General features: G+C 40.5%; 1 protein-coding gene and 8 non-coding genes across 13 annotated transcripts in view; all 9 read right to left on the minus strand.

Moving 5' to 3' along the window:
- Window positions 1–21,702, minus strand: part of dnaaf4 (dynein axonemal assembly factor 4) — a 119,499-nt gene that overhangs the window by 69,786 nt on the left and 28,011 nt on the right. The gene's annotated exons all lie outside the window — the stretch shown is intronic.
- trnag-ucc (transfer RNA glycine (anticodon UCC)) lies at window positions 3,206–3,278 on the minus strand. Its single transcript has one exon. It is a non-coding gene; the product is annotated as a tRNA-Gly (tRNA).
- Window positions 4,711–4,783, minus strand: trnag-ucc (transfer RNA glycine (anticodon UCC)). Its single transcript has one exon. It is a non-coding gene; the product is annotated as a tRNA-Gly (tRNA).
- Window positions 10,736–10,808, minus strand: trnag-ucc (transfer RNA glycine (anticodon UCC)). The gene has a single exon. It is a non-coding gene; the product is annotated as a tRNA-Gly (tRNA).
- On the minus strand, window positions 12,785–12,857 carry trnaa-ugc (transfer RNA alanine (anticodon UGC)). Its single transcript has one exon. It is a non-coding gene; the product is annotated as a tRNA-Ala (tRNA).
- Window positions 13,329–13,401, minus strand: trnaa-agc (transfer RNA alanine (anticodon AGC)). The gene has a single exon. It is a non-coding gene; the product is annotated as a tRNA-Ala (tRNA).
- trnaa-agc (transfer RNA alanine (anticodon AGC)) lies at window positions 16,342–16,414 on the minus strand. Its single transcript has one exon. It is a non-coding gene; the product is annotated as a tRNA-Ala (tRNA).
- trnaa-agc (transfer RNA alanine (anticodon AGC)) lies at window positions 17,848–17,920 on the minus strand. Its single transcript has one exon. It is a non-coding gene; the product is annotated as a tRNA-Ala (tRNA).
- trnaa-agc (transfer RNA alanine (anticodon AGC)) lies at window positions 20,855–20,927 on the minus strand. The gene has a single exon. It is a non-coding gene; the product is annotated as a tRNA-Ala (tRNA).

The raw sequence follows: 21,702 nt of genomic DNA on the forward strand, positions 1-21,702 counted from the left end.
TCACGAGTTTAGGGTATAGTTTGTCATCGTACAAAGTCTGCTGGGATAGGCTCAAGCACCATGCGACCCTGAACAGAATAAGCAGTGTTAAAAAATGAATGAAAGATAAATTTAGACAACCCATTTCAAATAATCTTTTCATAAAAAGCAAGCTTGCTAAAACATCCACGGGATGACGAGATGGAGCTGTTTGGAGAATGTGGGCATGGATCCCACTGCCGCTCACATGCAAAGCAAGCACTCTACCACTTGAGCTAATTCCCGCTCGTGCTATGAATACCTGGATCAGAAAAAAAAATATTATATTTTACTAACTAGGGGGCAAAATGTCAGTCCCATTGATTCCCACGTACCTCAGCACATTGGCGATGAGGGGACCGTGACGCTAAGGTGATGGACTGCTAATCCATTGTGTTCTACACGCATGGGTTCTATTCCCATCCTCATCGTGAATTTGCTGTAATGTCTTTCTCTGCCAGTTTGCATGGTTGAAGTTTGATCCTTGACAACATAACACTAGGATAGAAAAGGACCTACCTACACTTAAGAATCACGAGTTGTACTTTCACTCATGAATTTTACTCTGCTCCACTGAGCCAAAATACTTAAAATGCATACACAATGGGACTACTAAATTCCTGCAAAATGACATTGGCTTCAAGTCTTTTCAGAGATATAAATTTAAACCACATTAGACTTGGTGCCTTAATCAGGCAAACAACAGTAGATTTCAGATGGATTATGTGGGCATCGATCCCACTGCCTCTCACATGTTAAGCGAGCGCTCTACCACTTGAGCTAATTCCCCTTATAATAGTTCCTACCTGTCTGGTCACTTTCTTGAAGGATGTCCATTGAAGCAATGACATTGGTCAAATTTCTTAAATGTTACACCAAACATTCAATGTCCAGTTCTTCTATATTTCACGAAAACACAAACATGCTTCTAAAGACTTGTCTCTTACAGTAATGAAGGCACTGTGAAGTAGCAATTGGAAACTGGGGGAAATGTGTCATTTTTCCTTGGTCTAAGGGTCTGCTAGAAATTCAGATGTGGAGTCCTTAATGTTTGTGGAAGTTATGCATTGTCCTAAGAGAATGAATGGAACCTGTGTGTTCAATACAATGCACCTTTAGGTTAAGTCACGATACTCAAAGCGTTTCTGCATTCAGACATTATCCATGGCATTTCAGAAAAGTAGTCACTCATGTAGTTAGGAATATGAGGACAAAGGGTGCTAGCCCTCATGTGCAAAGAATTTATACTCTCCCAAGAATCAATTCCTCAAGGTCAGAAATCGTGGTAAGACAAAGTCTTGGATACATTCAAGATCTTCTTAAGCATGGGTGTTAACTATAATGAAGGTATTGAGTCTGGTCCAATCTGCCCACCATAAAAACAATGGCTACTAAATGGGGCAACATAACTCTTGCAAAACATTGTGTCTTTGAATGTTTTCAGAAATAAGAGTCATGAATGCCCAACGACTGGTAAGGTTTAGTCTACTCACGAGTTTAGGGTATAGTTTGTCATCGGACAAAGTCTGCTGGGATAGGCTCAAGCACCATGCGACCCTGAACAGAATAAGCAGTGTTAAAAAATGAATGAAAGGTAAATTTAGACAACCCATTTCAAATAATCTTTTCATAAAAAGCAAGCTTGCTAAAACATCCACGGGATGACGAGATGGAGCTGTTTGGAGAATGTGGGCATGGATCCCACTGCCGCTCACATGCAAAGCAAGCACTCTACCACTTGAGCTAATTCCCGCTCGTGCTATGAATACCTGGATCAGAAAAAAAGATATTATATTTTACTAACTAGGGGGCAAAATGTCAGTCCCATTGATTCCCACGTACCTCAGCACATTGGCGATGAGGGGACCGTGACGCTAAGGTGATGGACTGCTAATCCATTGTGTTCTACACGCATGGGTTCTATTCCCATCCTCATCGTGAATTTGCTGTAATGTCTTTCTCTGCCAGTTTGCATGGTTGAAGTTTGATCCTTGACAACATAACACTAGGATAGAAAAGGACCTACCTACACTTAAGAATCACGAGTTGTACTTTCACTCATGAATTTTACTCTGCTCCACTGAGCCAAAATACTTAAAATGCATACACAATGGGACTACTAAATTCCTGCAAAATGACATTGGCTTCGAGTCTTTTCAGAGATATAAATTTAAACCACATTAGACTTGGTGCCTTCATCAGGCAACCAACAGTAGATTTCAGATGGAGAATATGGGCATCGATCCCACTGCCTCTCACATGCTAAGCGAGCACTCTACCACTTGAGCTAATTCCCCTTATAATAGTTCCTACCTGTCTGGTCACTTTCTTGAAGGATGTCCATTGAAGCAATGACATTGGTCAAATTTCTTAAATGTTACACCAAACATTCAATGTCCAGTTCTTCTAAATTTCACGAAAACACAAACATGCTTCTAAAGACTTGTCTCTTACAGTAATGAAGGCACTGTGAAGTAGCAATTGGAAACTGGGGGAAATGTGTCATTTTTCCTTGGTCTAAGGGTCTGCTAGAAATTCAGATGTGGAGTCCTTAATGTTTGTGGAAGTTATGCATTGTCCTAAGAGAATGAATGGAACCTGTGTGTTCAATACAATGCACCTTTAGGTTAAGTCACGATACTCAAAGCGTTTCTGCATTCAGACATTATCCATGGCATTTCAGAAAAGTAGTCACTCATGTAGTTAGGAATATGAGGACAAAGGGTGCTAGCCCTCATGTGCAAAGAATTCATACTCTCCCAAGAATCAATTTCTCAAGGTCAGAAATCGTGGTAAGACAAAGTCTTGGATACATTCAAGATCTTCTTAAGCATGGGTGTTAACTATAAGGAAGGTATTGAGTCTGGTCCAATCTGCCCACCATAAAAACAATAGCTACTAAATGGGGCAACATAACTCTTGCAAAACATTGTGTCTTTGAATGTTTTCAGAAATAAGAGTCATGAATGCCCAACGACTGGTAAGGTTTAGTCTAGTCACGAGTTTAGGGTATAGTTTGTCATCGGACAAAGTCTGCTTTGATAGGCTCAAGCACCATGCGACCCTGAACAGAATAAGCAGTGTTAAAAAATGAATGAAAGGTAAATTTAGACAACCCATTTCAAATAATCTTTTCATCAAAAGCAAGCTTGCTAAAACATCCACGGGATGACGAGATGGAGCTGTTTGGAGAATGTGGGCATCGATCCCACTGCCTCTCACATGGAAAGCGAGCGCTCTACCACTTGAGCTAATTCCCCCTCATGCTATGAATGCCTGGATCAGAAAAAATATATTATATTTTACTAACTAGGGGGCAATATGTCAGTCCCATTGATTCCCACGTACCTCAGCTTATTGGCGATGAGGGGACGTGACGCTAAGGTGATGGACTGCTAATCCATTGTGTTCTAAACGCATGGGTTCTATTCCCATCCTCATCGTGAATTTGCTGTAATGTCTTTCTCTGCCAGTTTGCATGGTTGAAGTTTGATCCTTGACAACATAACACCAGGATAGAAAAGGACCTACCTACACTTAAGAATCACGAGTTGTACTTTCACTCATGAATTTTACTCTGCTCCACTGAGCCAAAATACTTAAAATGCATACACAATGGGACTACTAAATTCCTGCAAAATGACATTGGCTTCAAGTCTTTTCAGAGATATAAATTTAAACCACATTAGACTTGGTGCCTTAATCAGGCAAACAACAGTAGATTTCAGTTGGAGAATGTGGGCATCAATCCCACTGCCTCTCACATGCTAAGCGAGCGCTCTACCACTTGAGCTAATCCCCCTTATAATAGTTCCTACCTGTCTGGTCACTTTCTTGAAGGATGTCCATTGAAGCAATGACATTGGTCAAATTTCTTCAATGTTACACCAAACATTCAATGTCCAGTTCTTCTAAATTTCACGAAAACACAAACATGCTTCTAAAGACTTGTCTCTTACAGTAATGAAGGCACTGTGAAGTAGCAATTGGAAACTGGGGGAAATGTGTCATTTTTCCTTGGTCTAAGGGTCTGCTAGAAATTCAGATGTGGAGTCCTTAATGTTTGTGGAAGTTATGCATTGTCCTAAGAGAATGAATGGAACCTGTGTGTTCATTACAATGCACCTTTAGGTTAAGTCACGATACTCAAAGCGTTTCTGCATTCAGACATTATCCATGGCATTTCAGAAAAGTAGTCACTCATGTAGTTAGGAATATGAGGACAAAGGGTGCTAGCCCTCATGTGCAAAGAATTTATACTCTCCCAAGAATCAATTCCTCAAGGTCAGATATCGTGGTAAGACAAAGTCTTGGATACATTCAAGATCTTCTTAAGCATGGGTGTTAACTATAATGAAGGTATTGAGTCTGGTCCAATCTGCCCACCATAAAAACAATGGCTACTAAATGGAGCAACATAACTCTTGCAAAACATTGTGTCTTTGAATGTTTTCAGAAATAAGAGTCATGAATGCCCAACGACTGGTAAGGTTTAGTCTAGTCACGAGTTTAGGGTATAGTTTGTCATCGGACAAAGTCTGCTGGGATAGGCTCAAGCACCATGCGACCCTGAACAGAATAAGCAGTGTTAAAAAATGAATGAAAGGTAAATTTAGACAACCCATTTCAAATAATCTTTTCATCAAAAGCAAGCTTGCTAAAACATCCACAGGATGACGAGATGGAGCTGTTTGGAGAATGTGGGCATCGATCCCACTGCCTCTCACATGGAAAGCGAGCGCTCTACCACTTGAGCTAATTCCCCCTCATGCTATGAATGCCTGGATCAGAAAAAATATATTATATTTTACTAACTAGGGGGCAATATGTCAGTCCCATTGATTCCCACGTACCTCAGCACATTGGCGATGAGGGGACGTGACGCTAAGGTGATGGACTGCTAATCCATTGTGTTCTAAACGCATGGGTTCTATTCCCATCCTCATCGTGAATTTGCTGTAATGTCTTTCTCTGCCAGTTTGCATGGTTGAAGTTTGATCCTTGACAACATAACACTAGGATAGAAAAGGACCTACCTACACTTAAGAATCACGAGTTGTACTTTCACTCATGAATTTTACTCTGCTCCACTGAGCCAAAATACTTAAAATGCATACACAATGGGACTACTAAATTCCTGCAAAATGACATTGGCTTCAAGTCTTTTCAGAGATATAAATTTAAACCACATTAGACTTGGTGCCTTAATCAGGCAAACAACAGTAGATTTCAGTTGGAGAATGTGGGCATCGATCCCACTGCCTCTCACATGCTAAGCGAGCGCTCTACCACTTGAGCTAATCCCCCTTATAATAGTTCCTACCTGTCTGGTCACTTTCTTGAAGGATGTCCATTGAAGCAATGACATTGGTCAAATTTCTTCAATGTTACACCAAACATTCAATGTCCAGTTCTTCTAAATTTCACGAAAACACAAACATGCTTCTAAAGACTTGTCTCTTACAGTAATGAAGGCACTGTGAAGTAGCAATTGGAAACTGGGGGAAATGTGTAATTCTTCCTTGGTCTAAGGGTCTGCTAGAAATTCAGATGTGGAGTCCTTAATGTTTGTGGAAGTTATGCATTGTCCTAAGAGAATGAATGGAACCTGTGTGTTCAATACAATGCACCTTTAGGTTAAGTCACGATACTCAAAGCGTTTCTGCATTCAGACATTATCCATGGCATTTCAGAAAAGTAGTCACTCATGTAGTTAGGAATATGAGGACAAAGGGTGCTAGCCCTCATGTGCAAAGAATTCATACTCTCCCAAGAATCAATTTCTCAAGGTCAGAAATCGTGGTAAGACAAAGTCTTGGATACATTCAAGATCTTCTTAAGCATGGGTGTTAACTATAATGAAGGTATTGAGTCTGGTCCAATCTGCCCACCATAAAAACAATAGCTACTAAATGGGGCAACATAACTCTTGCAAAACATTGTGTCTTTGAATGTTTTCAGAAATAAGAGTCATGAATGCCCAACGACTGGTAAGGTTTAGTCTAGTCACGAGTTTAGGGTATAGTTTGTCATCGGACAAAGTCTGCTGGGATAGGCTCAAGCACCATGCGACCCTGAACAGAATAAGCAGTGTTAAAAAATGAATGAAAGGTAAATTTAGACAACCCATTTCAAATAATCTTTTCATAAAAAGCAAGCTTGCTAAAACATCCACGGGATGACGAGATGGAGCTGTTTGGAGAATGTGGGCATGGATCCCACTGCCGCTCACATGCAAAGCAAGCGCTCTACCACTTGAGCTAATTCCCCCTCATGCTATGAATGCATGGATCAGAAAAAAAGATATTGTATTTCACTAACTAGGGGGCAATATGTCAGTCCCATTGATTCCCACGTACCTCAGCACATTGGCGATGAGGGGACCGAGAGGCTAAGGTGATGGACTGCTAATCCATTGTGTTCTACAAGCATGGGTTCTATTCCCATCCTCATCGTGAATTTGCTGTAATGTCTTTCTCTGCCAGTTTGCATGGTTGAAGTTTGATCCTTGACAACATAACACTAGGTTAGAAAAGGACCTACCTACACTTAAGAATCACGAGTTGTACTTTCACTCATGAATTTTACTCTGCTCCACTGAGCCAAAATACTTAAAATGCATACACAATGGGACTACTAAATTCCTGCAAAATGACATTGGCTTCAAGTCTTTTCAGAGATATAAATTTAAACCACATTAGACTTAGTGCCTTAATTAGGCAAACAACAGTAGATTTCGGATGGAGAATGTGGGCATCGATCCCACTGCCTCTCACATGCTAAGCAAGCGCTCTACCACTTGAGCTAATCCCCCTTATAATAGTTACTACCTGTCTGGTCACCTTCCTTGAAGGATATCCATTGAAGCAATAACATTGGTCAAATTTCTTCAATGTTACACCAAACATTCAATGTCCAGTTCTTCTAAATTTCACAAAAACACAAACATGCTTCTAAAGACTTGTCTCTTACAGTAATGAAGGCACTGTGAAGTAGCAATTGGAAACTGGGGGAAATGTGTCATTTTTCCTTGGTCTAAGGGTCTGCTAGAAATTCAGATGTGGAGTCCTTAATGTTTGTGGAAGTTATGCATTGTCCTAAGAGAATGAATGGAACCTGTGTGTTCAATACAATGCACCTTTAGGTTAAGTCACGATACTCAAAGCGTTTCTGCATTCAGACATTATCCATGGCATTTCAGAAAAGTAGTCACTCATGTAGTTAGGAATATGAGGACAAAGGTTGCTAGCCCTCATGTGCAAAGAATTCATTCTCTCCCAAGAATCAATTTCTCAAGGTCAGAAATCGTGGTAAGACAAAGTCTTGGATACATTCAAGATCTTCTTAAGCATAGGTGTTAACTATAATGAAGGTATTGAGTCTGGTCCAATCTGCCCACCATAAAAACAATAGCTACTAAATGGGGCAACATAACTCTTGCAAAACATTGTGTCTTTGAATGTTTTCAGAAATAAGAGTCATGAATGCCCAACGACTGGTAAGGTTTAGTCTAGTCACGAGTTTACGGTATAGTTTGTCATCGTACAAAGTCTGCTGGGATAGGCTCAAGCACCATGCGACCCTGAACAGAATAAGCAGTGTTAAAAAATGAATGAAAGATAAATTTAGACAACCCATTTCAAATAATCTTTTCATAAAAAGCAAGCTTGCTAAAACATCCACGGGATGACGAGATGGAGCTGTTTGGAGAATGTGGGCATGGATCCCACTGCCGCTCACATGCAAAGCAAGCACTCTACCACTTGAGCTAATTCCCGCTCGTGCTATGAATACCTGGATCAGAAAAAAAAATATTATATTTTACTAACTAGGGGGCAAAATGTCAGTCCCATTGATTCCCACGTACCTCAGCACATTGGCGATGAGGGGACCGTGACGCTAAGGTGATGGACTGCTAATCCATTGTGTTCTACACGCATGGGTTCTATTCCCATCCTCATCGTGAATTTGCTGTAATGTCTTTCTCTGCCAGTTTGCATGGTTGAAGTTTGATCCTTGACAACATAACACTAGGATAGAAAAGGACCTACCTACACTTAAGAATCACGAGTTGTACTTTCACTCATGAATTTTACTCTGCTCCACTGAGCCAAAATACTTAAAATGCATACACAATGGGACTACTAAATTCCTGCAAAATGACATTGGCTTCAAGTCTTTTCAGAGATATAAATTTAAACCACATTAGACTTGGTGCCTTAATCAGGCAAACAACAGTAGATTTCAGATGGATTATGTGGGCATCGATCCCACTGCCTCTCACATGTTAAGCGAGCGCTCTACCACTTGAGCTAATTCCCCTTATAATAGTTCCTACCTGTCTGGTCACTTTCTTGAAGGATGTCCATTGAAGCAATGACATTGGTCAAATTTCTTAAATGTTACACCAAACATTCAATGTCCAGTTCTTCTATATTTCACGAAAACACAAACATGCTTCTAAAGACTTGTCTCTTACAGTAATGAAGGCACTGTGAAGTAGCAATTGGAAACTGGGGGAAATGTGTCATTTTTCCTTGGTCTAAGGGTCTGCTAGAAATTCAGATGTGGAGTCCTTAATGTTTGTGGAAGTTATGCATTGTCCTAAGAGAATGAATGGAACCTGTGTGTTCAATACAATGCACCTTTAGGTTAAGTCACGATACTCAAAGCGTTTCTGCATTCAGACATTATCCATGGCATTTCAGAAAAGTAGTCACTCATGTAGTTAGGAATATGAGGACAAAGGGTGCTAGCCCTCATGTGCAAAGAATTTATACTCTCCCAAGAATCAATTCCTCAAGGTCAGAAATCGTGGTAAGACAAAGTCTTGGATACATTCAAGATCTTCTTAAGCATGGGTGTTAACTATAATGAAGGTATTGAGTCTGGTCCAATCTGCCCACCATAAAAACAATGGCTACTAAATGGGGCAACATAACTCTTGCAAAACATTGTGTCTTTGAATGTTTTCAGAAATAAGAGTCATGAATGCCCAACGACTGGTAAGGTTTAGTCTACTCACGAGTTTAGGGTATAGTTTGTCATCGGACAAAGTCTGCTGGGATAGGCTCAAGCACCATGCGACCCTGAACAGAATAAGCAGTGTTAAAAAATGAATGAAAGGTAAATTTAGACAACCCATTTCAAATAATCTTTTCATAAAAAGCAAGCTTGCTAAAACATCCACGGGATGACGAGATGGAGCTGTTTGGAGAATGTGGGCATGGATCCCACTGCCGCTCACATGCAAAGCAAGCACTCTACCACTTGAGCTAATTCCCGCTCGTGCTATGAATACCTGGATCAGAAAAAATATATTATATTTTACTAACTAGGGGGCAATATGTCAGTCCCATTGATTCCCACGTACCTCAGCTTATTGGCGATGAGGGGACGTGACGCTAAGGTGATGGACTGCTAATCCATTGTGTTCTAAACGCATGGGTTCTATTCCCATCCTCATCGTGAATTTGCTGTAATGTCTTTCTCTGCCAGTTTGCATGGTTGAAGTTTGATCCTTGACAACATAACACCAGGATAGAAAAGGACCTACCTACACTTAAGAATCACGAGTTGTACTTTCACTCATGAATTTTACTCTGCTCCACTGAGCCAAAATACTTAAAATGCATACACAATGGGACTACTAAATTCCTGCAAAATGACATTGGCTTCAAGTCTTTTCAGAGATATAAATTTAAACCACATTAGACTTGGTGCCTTAATCAGGCAAACAACAGTAGATTTCAGTTGGAGAATGTGGGCATCAATCCCACTGCCTCTCACATGCAAAGCGAGCGCTCTACCACTTGAGCTAATCCCCCTTATAATAGTTCCTACCTGTCTGGTCACTTTCTTGAAGGATGTCCATTGAAGCAATGACATTGGTCAAATTTCTTCAATGTTACACCAAACATTCAATGTCCAGTTCTTCTAAATTTCACGAAAACACAAACATGCTTCTAAAGACTTGTCTCTTACAGTAATGAAGGCACTGTGAAGTAGCAATTGGAAACTGGGGGAAATGTGTCATTTTTCCTTGGTCTAAGGGTCTGCTAGAAATTCAGATGTGGAGTCCTTAATGTTTGTGGAAGTTATGCATTGTCCTAAGAGAATGAATGGAACCTGTGTGTTCATTACAATGCACCTTTAGGTTAAGTCACGATACTCAAAGCGTTTCTGCATTCAGACATTATCCATGGCATTTCAGAAAAGTAGTCACTCATGTAGTTAGGAATATGAGGACAAAGGGTGCTAGCCCTCATGTGCAAAGAATTTATACTCTCCCAAGAATCAATTCCTCAAGGTCAGATATCGTGGTAAGACAAAGTCTTGGATACATTCAAGATCTTCTTAAGCATGGGTGTTAACTATAATGAAGGTATTGAGTCTGGTCCAATCTGCCCACCATAAAAACAATGGCTACTAAATGGAGCAACATAACTCTTGCAAAACATTGTGTCTTTGAATGTTTTCAGAAATAAGAGTCATGAATGCCCAACGACTGGTAAGGTTTAGTCTAGTCACGAGTTTAGGGTATAGTTTGTCATCGGACAAAGTCTGCTGGGATAGGCTCAAGCACCATGCGACCCTGAACAGAATAAGCAGTGTTAAAAAATGAATGAAAGGTAAATTTAGACAACCCATTTCAAATAATCTTTTCATCAAAAGCAAGCATGCTAAAACATCCACAGGATGACGAGATGGAGCTGTTTGGAGAATGTGGGCATCGATCCCACTGCCTCTCACATGGAAAGCGAGCGCTCTACCACTTGAGCTAATTCCCCCTCATGCTATGAATGCCTGGATCAGAAAAAATATATTATATTTTACTAACTAGGGGGCAATATGTCAGTCCCATTGATTCCCACGTACCTCAGCACATTGGCGATGAGGGGACGTGACGCTAAGGTGATGGACTGCTAATCCATTGTGTTCTAAACGCATGGGTTCTATTCCCATCCTCATCGTGAATTTGCTGTAATGTCTTTCTCTGCCAGTTTGCATGGTTGAAGTTTGATCCTTGACAACATAACACTAGGATAGAAAAGGACCTACCTACACTTAAGAATCACGAGTTGTACTTTCACTCATGAATTTTACTCTGCTCCACTGAGCCAAAATACTTAAAATGCATACACAATGGGACTACTAAATTCCTGCAAAATGACATTGGCTTCAAGTCTTTTCAGAGATATAAATTTAAACCACATTAGACTTGGTGCCTTAATCAGGCAAACAACAGTAGATTTCAGTTGGAGAATGTGGGCATCGATCCCACTGCCTCTCACATGCTAAGCGAGCGCTCTACCACTTGAGCTAATCCCCCTTATAATAGTTCCTACCTGTCTGGTCACTTTCTTGAAGGATGTCCATTGAAGCAATGACATTGGTCAAATTTCTTCAATGTTACACCAAACATTCAATGTCCAGTTCTTCTAAATTTCACGAAAACACAAACATGCTTCTAAAGACTTGTCTCTTACAGTAATGAAGGCACTGTGAAGTAGCAATTGGAAACTGGGGGAAATGTGTCATTTTTCCTTGGTCTAAGGGTCTGCTAGAAATTCAGATGTGGAGTCCTTAATGTTTGTGGAAGTTATGCATTGTCCTAAGAGAATGAATGGAACCTGTGTGTTCAATACAATGCACCTTTAGGTTAAGTCACGATACTCAAAGCGTTTCTGCATTCAGACATTATCCATGGCATTTCAGAAAAGTAGTCACTCATGTAGTTAGGAATATGAGGACAAAGGGTGCTAGCCCTCATGTGCAAAGAATTTATACTCTCCCAAGAATCAATTCCTCAAGGTCAGAAATCGTGGTAAGACAAAGTCTTGGATACATTCAAGATCTTCTTAAGCATGGGTGTTAACTATAATGAAGGTATTGAGTCTGGTCCAATCTGCCCACCATAAAAACAATAGCTACTAAATGGGGCAACATAACTCTTGCAAAACATTGTGTCTTTGAATGTTTTCAGAAATAAGAGTCATGAATGCCCAACGACTGGTAAGGTTTAGTCTAGTCACGAGTTTAGGGTATAGTTTGTCATCGTACAAAGTCTGCTGGGATAGGCTCAAGCACCATGCGACCCTGAACAGAATAAGCAGTGTTAAAAAATGAATGAAAGATAAATTTAGACAACCCATTTCAAATAATCTTTTCATAAAAAGCAAGCTTGCTAAAACATCCACAGGATGACGAGATGGAGCTGTTTGGAGAATGTGGGCATGGATCCCACTGCCGCTCACATGCAAAGCAAGCACTCTACCACTTGAGCTAATTCCCGCTCGTGCTATGAATACCTGGATCAGAAAAAAAGATATTATATTTTACTAACTAGGGGGCAAAATGTCAGTCCCATTGATTCCCACGTACCTCAGCACATTGGCGATGAGGGGACCGTGACGCTAAGGTGATGGACTGCTAATCCATTGTGTTCTACACGCATGGGTTCTATTCCCATCCTCATCGTGAATTTGCTGTAATGTCTTTCTCTGCCAGTTTGCATGGTTGAAGTTTGATCCTTGACAACATAACACTAGGATAGAAAAGGACCTACCTACACTTAAGAATCACGAGTTGTACTTTCACTCATGAATTTTACTCTGCTCCACTGAGCCAAAATACTTAAAATGCATACACAATGGGACTACTAAATTCCTGCAAAATGACATTGGCTTCGAGTCTTTTCAGAGATATAAATTTAAACCACATTAGACTTGGTGCCTTAATCAGGCAAACAACAGTAGATTTCAGATGGAGAATGTGGGCATCGATCCCACTGCCTCTCACATGCAAAGCGAGCGCTCTACCACTTGAGCTAATTCCCCCTCATTCTATGAATGCATGGATCAGAAAAAAATATATTATATTTGACTAACTAGGGGGCAATATGTCAGTCCCATTGATTCCCACGTACCTCAGCACATTGGCGATGAGGGGACCGAGAGGCTAAGGTGATGGACTGCTAATCCATTGTGTTCTACACGCATGGGTTCTATTCCCATCCTCATCGTGAATTTGCTGTAATGTCTTTCTCTGCCAGTTTGCATGGTTGAAGTTTGATCCTTGACAACATAACACTAGGTTAGAAAAGGACCTACCTACACTTAAGAATCACGAGTTGTACTTTCACTCATGAATTTTACTCTGCTCCACTGAGCCAAAATACTTAAAATGCATACACAATGGGACTACTAAATTCCTGCAAAATGACATTGGCTTCAAGTCTTTTCAGAGATATAAATTTAAACCACATTAGACTTAGTGCCTTAATTAGGCAAACAACAGTAGATTTCGGATGGAGAATGTGGGCATCGATCCCACTGCCTCTCACATGCTAAGCGAGCGCTCTACCACTTGAGCTAATTCCCCTTATAATAGTTCCTACCTGTCTGGTCACTTTCTTGAAGGATGTCCATTGAAGCAATGACATTGGTCAAATTTCTTCAATGTTACACCGAACATTCAATGTCCAGTTCTTCTAAATTTCACGAAAACACAAACATGCTTCTAAAGACTTGTCTCTTACAGTAATGAAGGCACTGTGAAGTAGCAATTGGAAACTGGGGGAAATGTGTCATTTTTCCTGGGTCTAAGGGTCTGCTAGAAATTCAGATGTGGAGTCCTTAATGTTTGTGGAAGTTATGCATTGTCCTAAGAGAATGAATGGAACCTGTGTGTTCAATACAATGCACCTTTAGGTTAAGTCACGATACTCAAAGCGTTTCTGCATTCAGACATTATCCATGGCATTTCAGAAAAGTAGTCACTCATGTAGTTAGGAATATGAGGACAAAGGGTGCTAGCCCTCATGTGCAAAGAATTTATACTCTCCCAAGAATCAATTCCTCAAGGTCAGAAATCGTGGTAAGACAAAGTCTTGGATACATTCAAGATCTTCTTAAGCATGGGTGTTAACTATAATGAAGGTATTGAGTCTGGTCCAATCTGCCCACCATAAAAACAATGGCTACTAAATGGGGCAACATAACTCTTGCAAAACATTGTGTCTTTGAATGTTTTCAGAAATAAGAGTCATGAATGCCCAACGACTGGTAAGGTTTAGTCTAGTCACGAGTTTAGGGTATAGTTTGTCATCGTACAAAGTCTGCTGGGATAGGCTCAAGCACCATGCGACCCTGAACAGAATAAGCAGTGTTAAAAAATGAATGAAAGATAAATTTAGACAACCCATTTCAAATAATCTTTTCATAAAAAGCAAGCTTGCTAAAACATCCACGGGATGACGAGATGGAGCTGTTTGGAGAATGTGGGCATCGATCCCACTGCCTCTCACATGCAAAGCGAGCGCTCTACCACTTGAGCTAATTTCCCCTCATGCTATGAATGCCTGGATCAGAAAAAATATATTATATTTTACTAACTAGGGGGCAATATGTCAGTCCCATTGATTCCCACGTACCTCAGCACATTGGCGATGAGGGGACGTGACGCTAAGGTGATGGACTGCTAATCCATTGTGTTCTAAACGCATGGGTTCTATTCCCATCCTCATCGTGAATTAACTGTAATGTCTTTCTCTGCCAGTTTGCATGGTTGAAGTTTGATCCTTGACAACATAACACTAGGTTAGAAAAGGACCTACCTACACTTAAGAATCACGAGTTGTACTTTCACTCATGAATTTTACTCAGCTCCACTGAGCCAAAATACTTAAAATGCATACACAATGGGACTACTAAATTCCTGCAAAATGACATTGGCTTCGAGTCTTTTCAGAGATATAAATTTAAACCACATTAGACTTGGTGCCTTAATCAGGCAAACGACAGTAGATTTCTGATGGAGAATGTGGGCATCGATCCCACTGCCTCTCACATGCTAAGCAAGCGCTCTACCACTTGAGCTAATTCCCCTTATAATAGTTACTACCTGTCTGGTCACCTTCCTTGAAGGATATCCATTGAAGCAATGACATTGGTCAAATTTCTTCAATGTTACACCAAACATTCAATGTCCAGTTCTTCTAAATTTCACGAAAACACAAACATGCTTCTAAAGACTTGTCTCTAACAGTAATGAAGGCACTGTGAAGTAGCAATTGGAAACTGGGGGAAATGTGTCATTTTTCCTTGGTCTAAGGGTCTGCTAGAAATTCAAATGTGGAGTCCTTAATGTTTGTGGAAGTTATGCATTGTCCTAAGAGAATGAATGGAACCTGTGTGTTCAATACAATGCACCTTTAGGTTAAGTCACGATACTCAAAGCGTTTCTGCATTCAGACATTATCCATGGCATTTCAGAAAAGTAGTCACTCATGTAGTTAGGAATATGAGGACAAAGGGTGCTAGCCCTCATGTGCAAAGAATTTATACTCTCCCAAGAATCAATTCCTCAAGGTCAGAAATCGTGGTAAGACAAAGTCTTGGATACATTCAAGATCTTCTTAAGCATGGGTGTTAACTATAATGAAGGTATTGAGTCTGGTCCAATCTGCCCACCATAAAAACAATAGCTACTAAATGGGGCAACATAACTCTTGCAAAACATTGTGTCTTTGAATGTTTTCAGAAATAAGAGTCATGAATGCCCAACGACTGGTAAGGTTTAGTCTAGTCACGAGTTTAGGGTATAGTTTGTCATCGTACAAAGTCTGCTGGGATAGGCTCAAGCACCATGCGACCCTGAACAGAATAAGCAGTGTTAAAAAATGAATGAAAGATAAATTTAGACAACCCATTTCAAATAATCTTTTCATAAAAAGCAAGCTTGCTAAAACATCCACGGGATGACGAGATGGAGCTGTTTGGAGAATGTGGGCATGGATCCCACTGCCGCTCACATGCAAAGCAAGCACTCTACCACTTGAGCTAATTCCCGCTCGTGCTATGAATACCTGGATCAGAAAAAAAGATATTATATTTTACTAACTAGGGGGCAAAATGTCAGTCCCATTGATTCCCACGTACCTCAGCACATTGGCGATGAGGGGACCGTGACGCTAAGGTGATGGACTGCTAATCCATTGTGTTCTACACGCATGGGTTCTATTCCCATCCTCATCGTGAATTTGCTGTAATGTCTTTCTCTGCCAGTTTGCATGGTTGAAGTTTGATCCTTGACAACATAACACTAGGATAGAAAAGGACCTACCTACACTTAAGAATCACGAGTTGTACTTTCACTCATGAATTTTACTCTGCTCCACTGAGCCAAAATACTTAAAATGCATACACAATGGGACTACTAAATTCCTGCAAAATGACATTGGCTTCAAGTCTTTTCAGAGATATAAATTTAAACCACATTAGACTTGGTGCCTTAATCAGGCAAACAACAGTAGATTTCAGATGGAGAATGTGGGCATCGATCCCACTGCCTCTCACATGCTAAGCGAGCGCTCTACCACTTGAGCTAATTCCCCTTATAATAGTCCCTACCTGTCTGGTCACTTTCTTGAAGGATGTCCATTGAAGCAATGACATTGGTCAAATTTCTTCAATGTTACACCAAACATTCAATGTCCAGTTCTTCTAAATTTCACGAAAACACAAACATGCTTCTAAAGACTTGTCTCTTACAGTAATGAAGGCACTGTGAAGTAGCAATTGGAAACTGGGGGAAATGTGTCATTTTTCCTTGGTCTAAGGGTCTGCTAGAAATTCAGATGTGGAGTCCTTAATGTTTGTGGAAGTTATGCATTGTCCTAAGAGAATGAATGGAACCTGTGTGTTCAATACAATGCACCTTTAGGTTCAGTCACGATACTCAAAGCGTTTCTGCATTCAGACATTATCCATGGCATTTCAGAAAAGTAGTCACTCAGGTAGTTAGGAATATGAGGACAAAGGGTGCTAGCCCTCATGTGCAAACATTTATACTCTCCCAAGAATCAATTCCTCAAGGTCAGAAATCGTGGTAAGACAAAGTCTTGGATACATTCAAGATCTTCTTAAGCATGGGTGTTAACTATAATGAAGGTATTGAGTCTGGTCCAATCTGCCCACCATAAAAACAATGGCTACTAAATGGGGCAACATAACTCTTGCAAAACATTGTGTCTTTGAATGTTTTCAGAAATAAGAGTCATGAATGCCCAACGACTGGTAAGGTTTAGTCTACTCACGGGTTTAGGGTATAGTTTGTCATCGGACAAAGTCTGCTGGGATAGGCTCAAGCACCATGCGACCCTGAACAGAATAAGCAGTGTTAAAAAATGAATGAAAGGTAAATTTAGACAACCCATTTCAAATAATCTTTTCATAAAAAGCAAGCTTGCTAAAACATCCACGGGATGACGAGATGGAGCTGATTGGAGAATGTGGGCATGGATCCCACTGCCGCTCACATGCAAAGCAAGCACTCTACCACTTGAGCTAATTCCCGCTCGTGCTATGAATACCTGGATCAGAAAAAAAGATATTATATTTTACTAACTAGGGGGCAAAATGTCAGTCCCATTGATTCCCACGTACCTCAGCACATTGGCGATGAGGGGACCGTGACGCTAAGGTGATGGACTGCTAATCCATTGTGTTCTACACGCATGGGTTCTATTCCCATCCTCATCGTGAATTTGCTGTAATGTCTTTCTCTGCCAGTTTGCATGGTTGAAGTTTGATCCTTGACAACATAACACTAGGATAGAAAAGGACCTACCTACACTTAAGAATCACGAGTTGTACTTTCACTCATGAATTTTACTCTGCTCCACTGAGCCAAAATACTTAAAATGCATACACAATGGGACTACTAAATTCCTGCAAAATGACATTGGCTTCAAGTCTTTTCAGAGATATAAATTTAAACCACATTAGACTTGGTGCCTTAATCAGGCAAACAACAGTAGATTTCAGATGGAGAATGTGGGCATCGATCCCACTGCCTCTCACATGCTAAGCGAGCGCTCTACCACTTGAGCTAATTCCCCTTATAATAGTCCCTACCTGTCTGGTCACTTTCTTGAAGGATGTCCATTGAAGCAATGACATTGGTCAAATTTCTTCAATGTTACACCAAACATTCAATGTCCAGTTCTTCTAAATTTCACGAAAACACAAACATGCTTCTAAAGACTTGTCTCTTACAGTAATGAAGGCACTGTGAAGTAGCAATTGGAAACTGGGGGAAATGTGTCATTTTTCCTTGGTCTAAGGGTCTGCTAGAAATTCAGATGTGGAGTCCTTAATGTTTGTGGAAGTTATGCATTGTCCTAAGAGAATGAATGGAACCTGTGTGTTCAATACAATGCACCTTTAGGTTCAGTCACGATACTCAAAGCGTTTCTGCATTCAGACATTATCCATGGCATTTCAGAAAAGTAGTCACTCAGGTAGTTAGGAATATGAGGACAAAGGGTGCTAGCCCTCATGTGCAAAGAATTTATACTCTCCCAAGAATCAATTCCTCAAGGTCAGAAATCGTGGTAAGACAAAGTCTTGGATACATTCAAGATCTTCTTAAGCATGGGTGTTAACTATAATGAAGGTATTGAGTCTGGTCCAATCTGCCCACCATAAAAACAATGGCTACTAAATGGGGCAACATAACTCTTGCAAAACATTGTGTCTTTGAATGTTTTCAGAAATAAGAGTCATGAATGCCCAACGACTGGTAAGGTTTAGTCTACTCACGGGTTTAGGGTATAGTTTGTCATCGGACAAAGTCTGCTGGGATAGGCTCAAGCACCATGCGACCCTGAACAGAATAAGCAGTGTTAAAAAATGAATGAAAGGTAAATTTAGACAACCCATTTCAAATAATCTTTTCATAAAAAGCAAGCTTGCTAAAACATCCACGGGATGACGAGATGGAGCTGTTTGGAGAATGTGGGCATTGATCCCACTGCCTCTCACATGCAAAGCGAGCGCTCTACCACTTGAGCTAATTCCCCCTCATGCTATGAATGCATGGATCAGAAAAAAATATATTATATTTGACTAACTAGGGGGCAATATGTCAGTCCCATTGATTCCCACGTACCTCAGCACATTGGCGATGAGGGGACCGAGAGGCTAAGGTGATGGACTGCTAATCCATTGTGTTCTACACGCATGGGTTCTATTCCCATCCTCATCGTGAATTTGCTGTAATGTCTTTCTCTGCCAGTTTGCATGGTTGAAGTTTGATCCTTGACAACATAACACTAGGTTAGAAAAGGACCTACCTACACTTAAGAATCACGAGTTGTACTCATGAATTTTACTCTGCTCCACTGAGCCAAAATACTTAAAATGCATACACAATGGGACTACTAAATTCCTGCAAAATGACATTGGCTTCGAGTCTTTTCAGAAATATAAATTTAAACCGCATTAGACTTGGTGCCTTAATCAGGCAAACAACAGTAGATTTCAGATGGAGAATGTGGGCATCGATCCCACTGCCTCCCACATGCTAAGCGAGCGCTCTACCACTTGAGCTAATTCCCCTTATAATAGTTCCTACCTGTCTGGTCACTTTCTTGAAGGATGTCCATTGAAGCAATGACATTGGTCAAATTTCTTCAATGTTACACCAAACATTCAATGTCTAGTTCTACTAAATTTCACAAAAACACAAACATGCTTCTAAAGACTTGTCTCTTACAGTAATGAAGGCACTGTGAAGTAGCAATTGGAAGCTGGGGGAAATGTGTAATTTTTCCTTGGTCTAAGGGTCTGCTAGAAATTCAGACGTGGAGTCCTTAATGTTTGTGGAAGTTATGCATTGTCCTAAGAGAATGAATGGAACCTGTGTGTTCAATACAATGCACCTTTAGGTTAAGTCACGATACTCAAAGCGTTTCTGCATTCAGACATTATCCATGGCATTTCAGAAAAGTAGTCACTCATGTAGTTAGGAATATGAGGACAAAGGGTGCTAGCCCTCATGTGCAAAGAATTTATACTCTCCCAAGAATCAATTCCTCACGATCAGAAATCTTGTTAAGACAAAGTCTTGGATACATTCAAGATCTTCTTAAGCATGGGTGTTAACTATAATGAAGGTATTGAGTCTGGTCCAATCTGCCCACCATAAAAACAATGGCTACTAAATGGGGCAACATAACTCTTGCAAAACATTGTGTCTTTGAATGTTTTCAGAAATAAGAGTCATGAATGCCCAACGACTGGTAAGGTTTAGTCTAGTCACGAGTTTAGGGTATAGTTTGTCATCGTACAAAGTCTGCTGGGATAGGCTCAAGCACCATGCGACCCTGAACAGAATAAGCAGTGTTAAAAAATGAATGAAAGATAAATTTAGACAACCCATTTCAAATAATCTTTTCATAAAAAGCAAGCTTGCTAAAACATCCACGGGATGACGAGATGGAGCTGTATGGAGAATGTGGGCGTCGATCCCACTGCCTCTCACATGCAAAGCGAGCGCTCTACCACTTGAGCTAATTCCCCCTCATGCTATGAATGCTAGGATCAGAAAAAATATATTATATTTAACTAACTAGGGGGCAATATGTAAGTCCCATTGATTCCCACGTACCTCAGCACATTGGCGATGAGGGGACCGAGAGGCTAAGGTGATGGACTGCTAATCCATTGTGTTCTACACGCATGGGTTCTATTCCCATCCTCATCGTGAATTTGCTGTAATGTCTTTCTCTGCCAGTTTGCATGGTTGAAGTTTGATCCTTGACAACATAACACTAGGATAGAAAAGGACCTACCTACACTTAAGAATCACGAGTTGTACTTTCACTCATGAATTTTACTCTGCTCCACTGAGCCAAAATACTTAAAATGCATACACAATGGGACTACTAAATTCCTGCAAAATGACATTGGCTTCAAGTCTTTTCAGAGATATAAATTTAAACCACATTAGACTTGGTGCCTTAATCAGGCAAACAACAGTAGATTTCAGATGGAGAATGTGGGCATCGATCCCACTGCCTCTCACATGCTAAGCGAGCGCTCTACCACTTGAGCTAATTCCCCTTATAATAGTTCCTACCGGTCTGGTCACTTTCTTGAAGGATGTCCATTGAAGCAATGACATTGGTCAAATTTCTTCAATGTTACACCAAACATTCAATGTCCAGTTCTTCTAAATTTCACGAAAACACAAACATGCTTCTAAAGACTTGTCTCTTACAGTAATGAAGGCACTGTGAAGTAGCAATTGGAAACTGGGGGAAATGTGTCATTTTTCCTTGGTCTAAGGGTCTGCTAGAAATTCAGATGTGGAGTCCTTAATGTTTGTGGAAGTTATGCATTGTCCTAAGAGAATGAATGGAACCTGTGTGTTCAATACAATGCACCTTTAGGTTAAGTCACGATACTCAAAGCGTTTCTGCATTCAGACATTATCCATGGCATTTCAGAAAAGTAGTCACTCATGTAGTTAGGAATATGAGGACAAAGGGTGCTAGCCCTCATGTGCAAAGAATTTATACTCTCCCAAGAATCATTCCTCAAGGTCAGAGATCGTGGTAAGACAAAGTCTTGGATACATTCAAGATCTTCTTAAGCATGGGTGTTAACTATAATGAAGGTATTGAGTCTGGTCCAATCTGCCCACCATAAAAACAATAGCTACTAAATGGGGCAACATAACTCTTGCAAAACATTGTGTCTTTGAATGTTTTCAGAAATAAGAGTCATGAATGCCCAACGACTGGTAAGGTTTAGTCTAGTCACGAGTTTAGGGTATAGTTTGTCATCGTACAAAGTCTGCTGGGATAGGCTCAAGCACCATGCGACCCTGAACAGA

The sequence above is a fragment of the Stigmatopora argus genome, chromosome 3 (assembly GCF_051989625.1).
Source record: "Stigmatopora argus isolate UIUO_Sarg chromosome 3, RoL_Sarg_1.0, whole genome shotgun sequence".
In the NCBI taxonomy this organism is placed as follows: domain Eukaryota; kingdom Metazoa; phylum Chordata; class Actinopteri; order Syngnathiformes; family Syngnathidae; genus Stigmatopora; species Stigmatopora argus.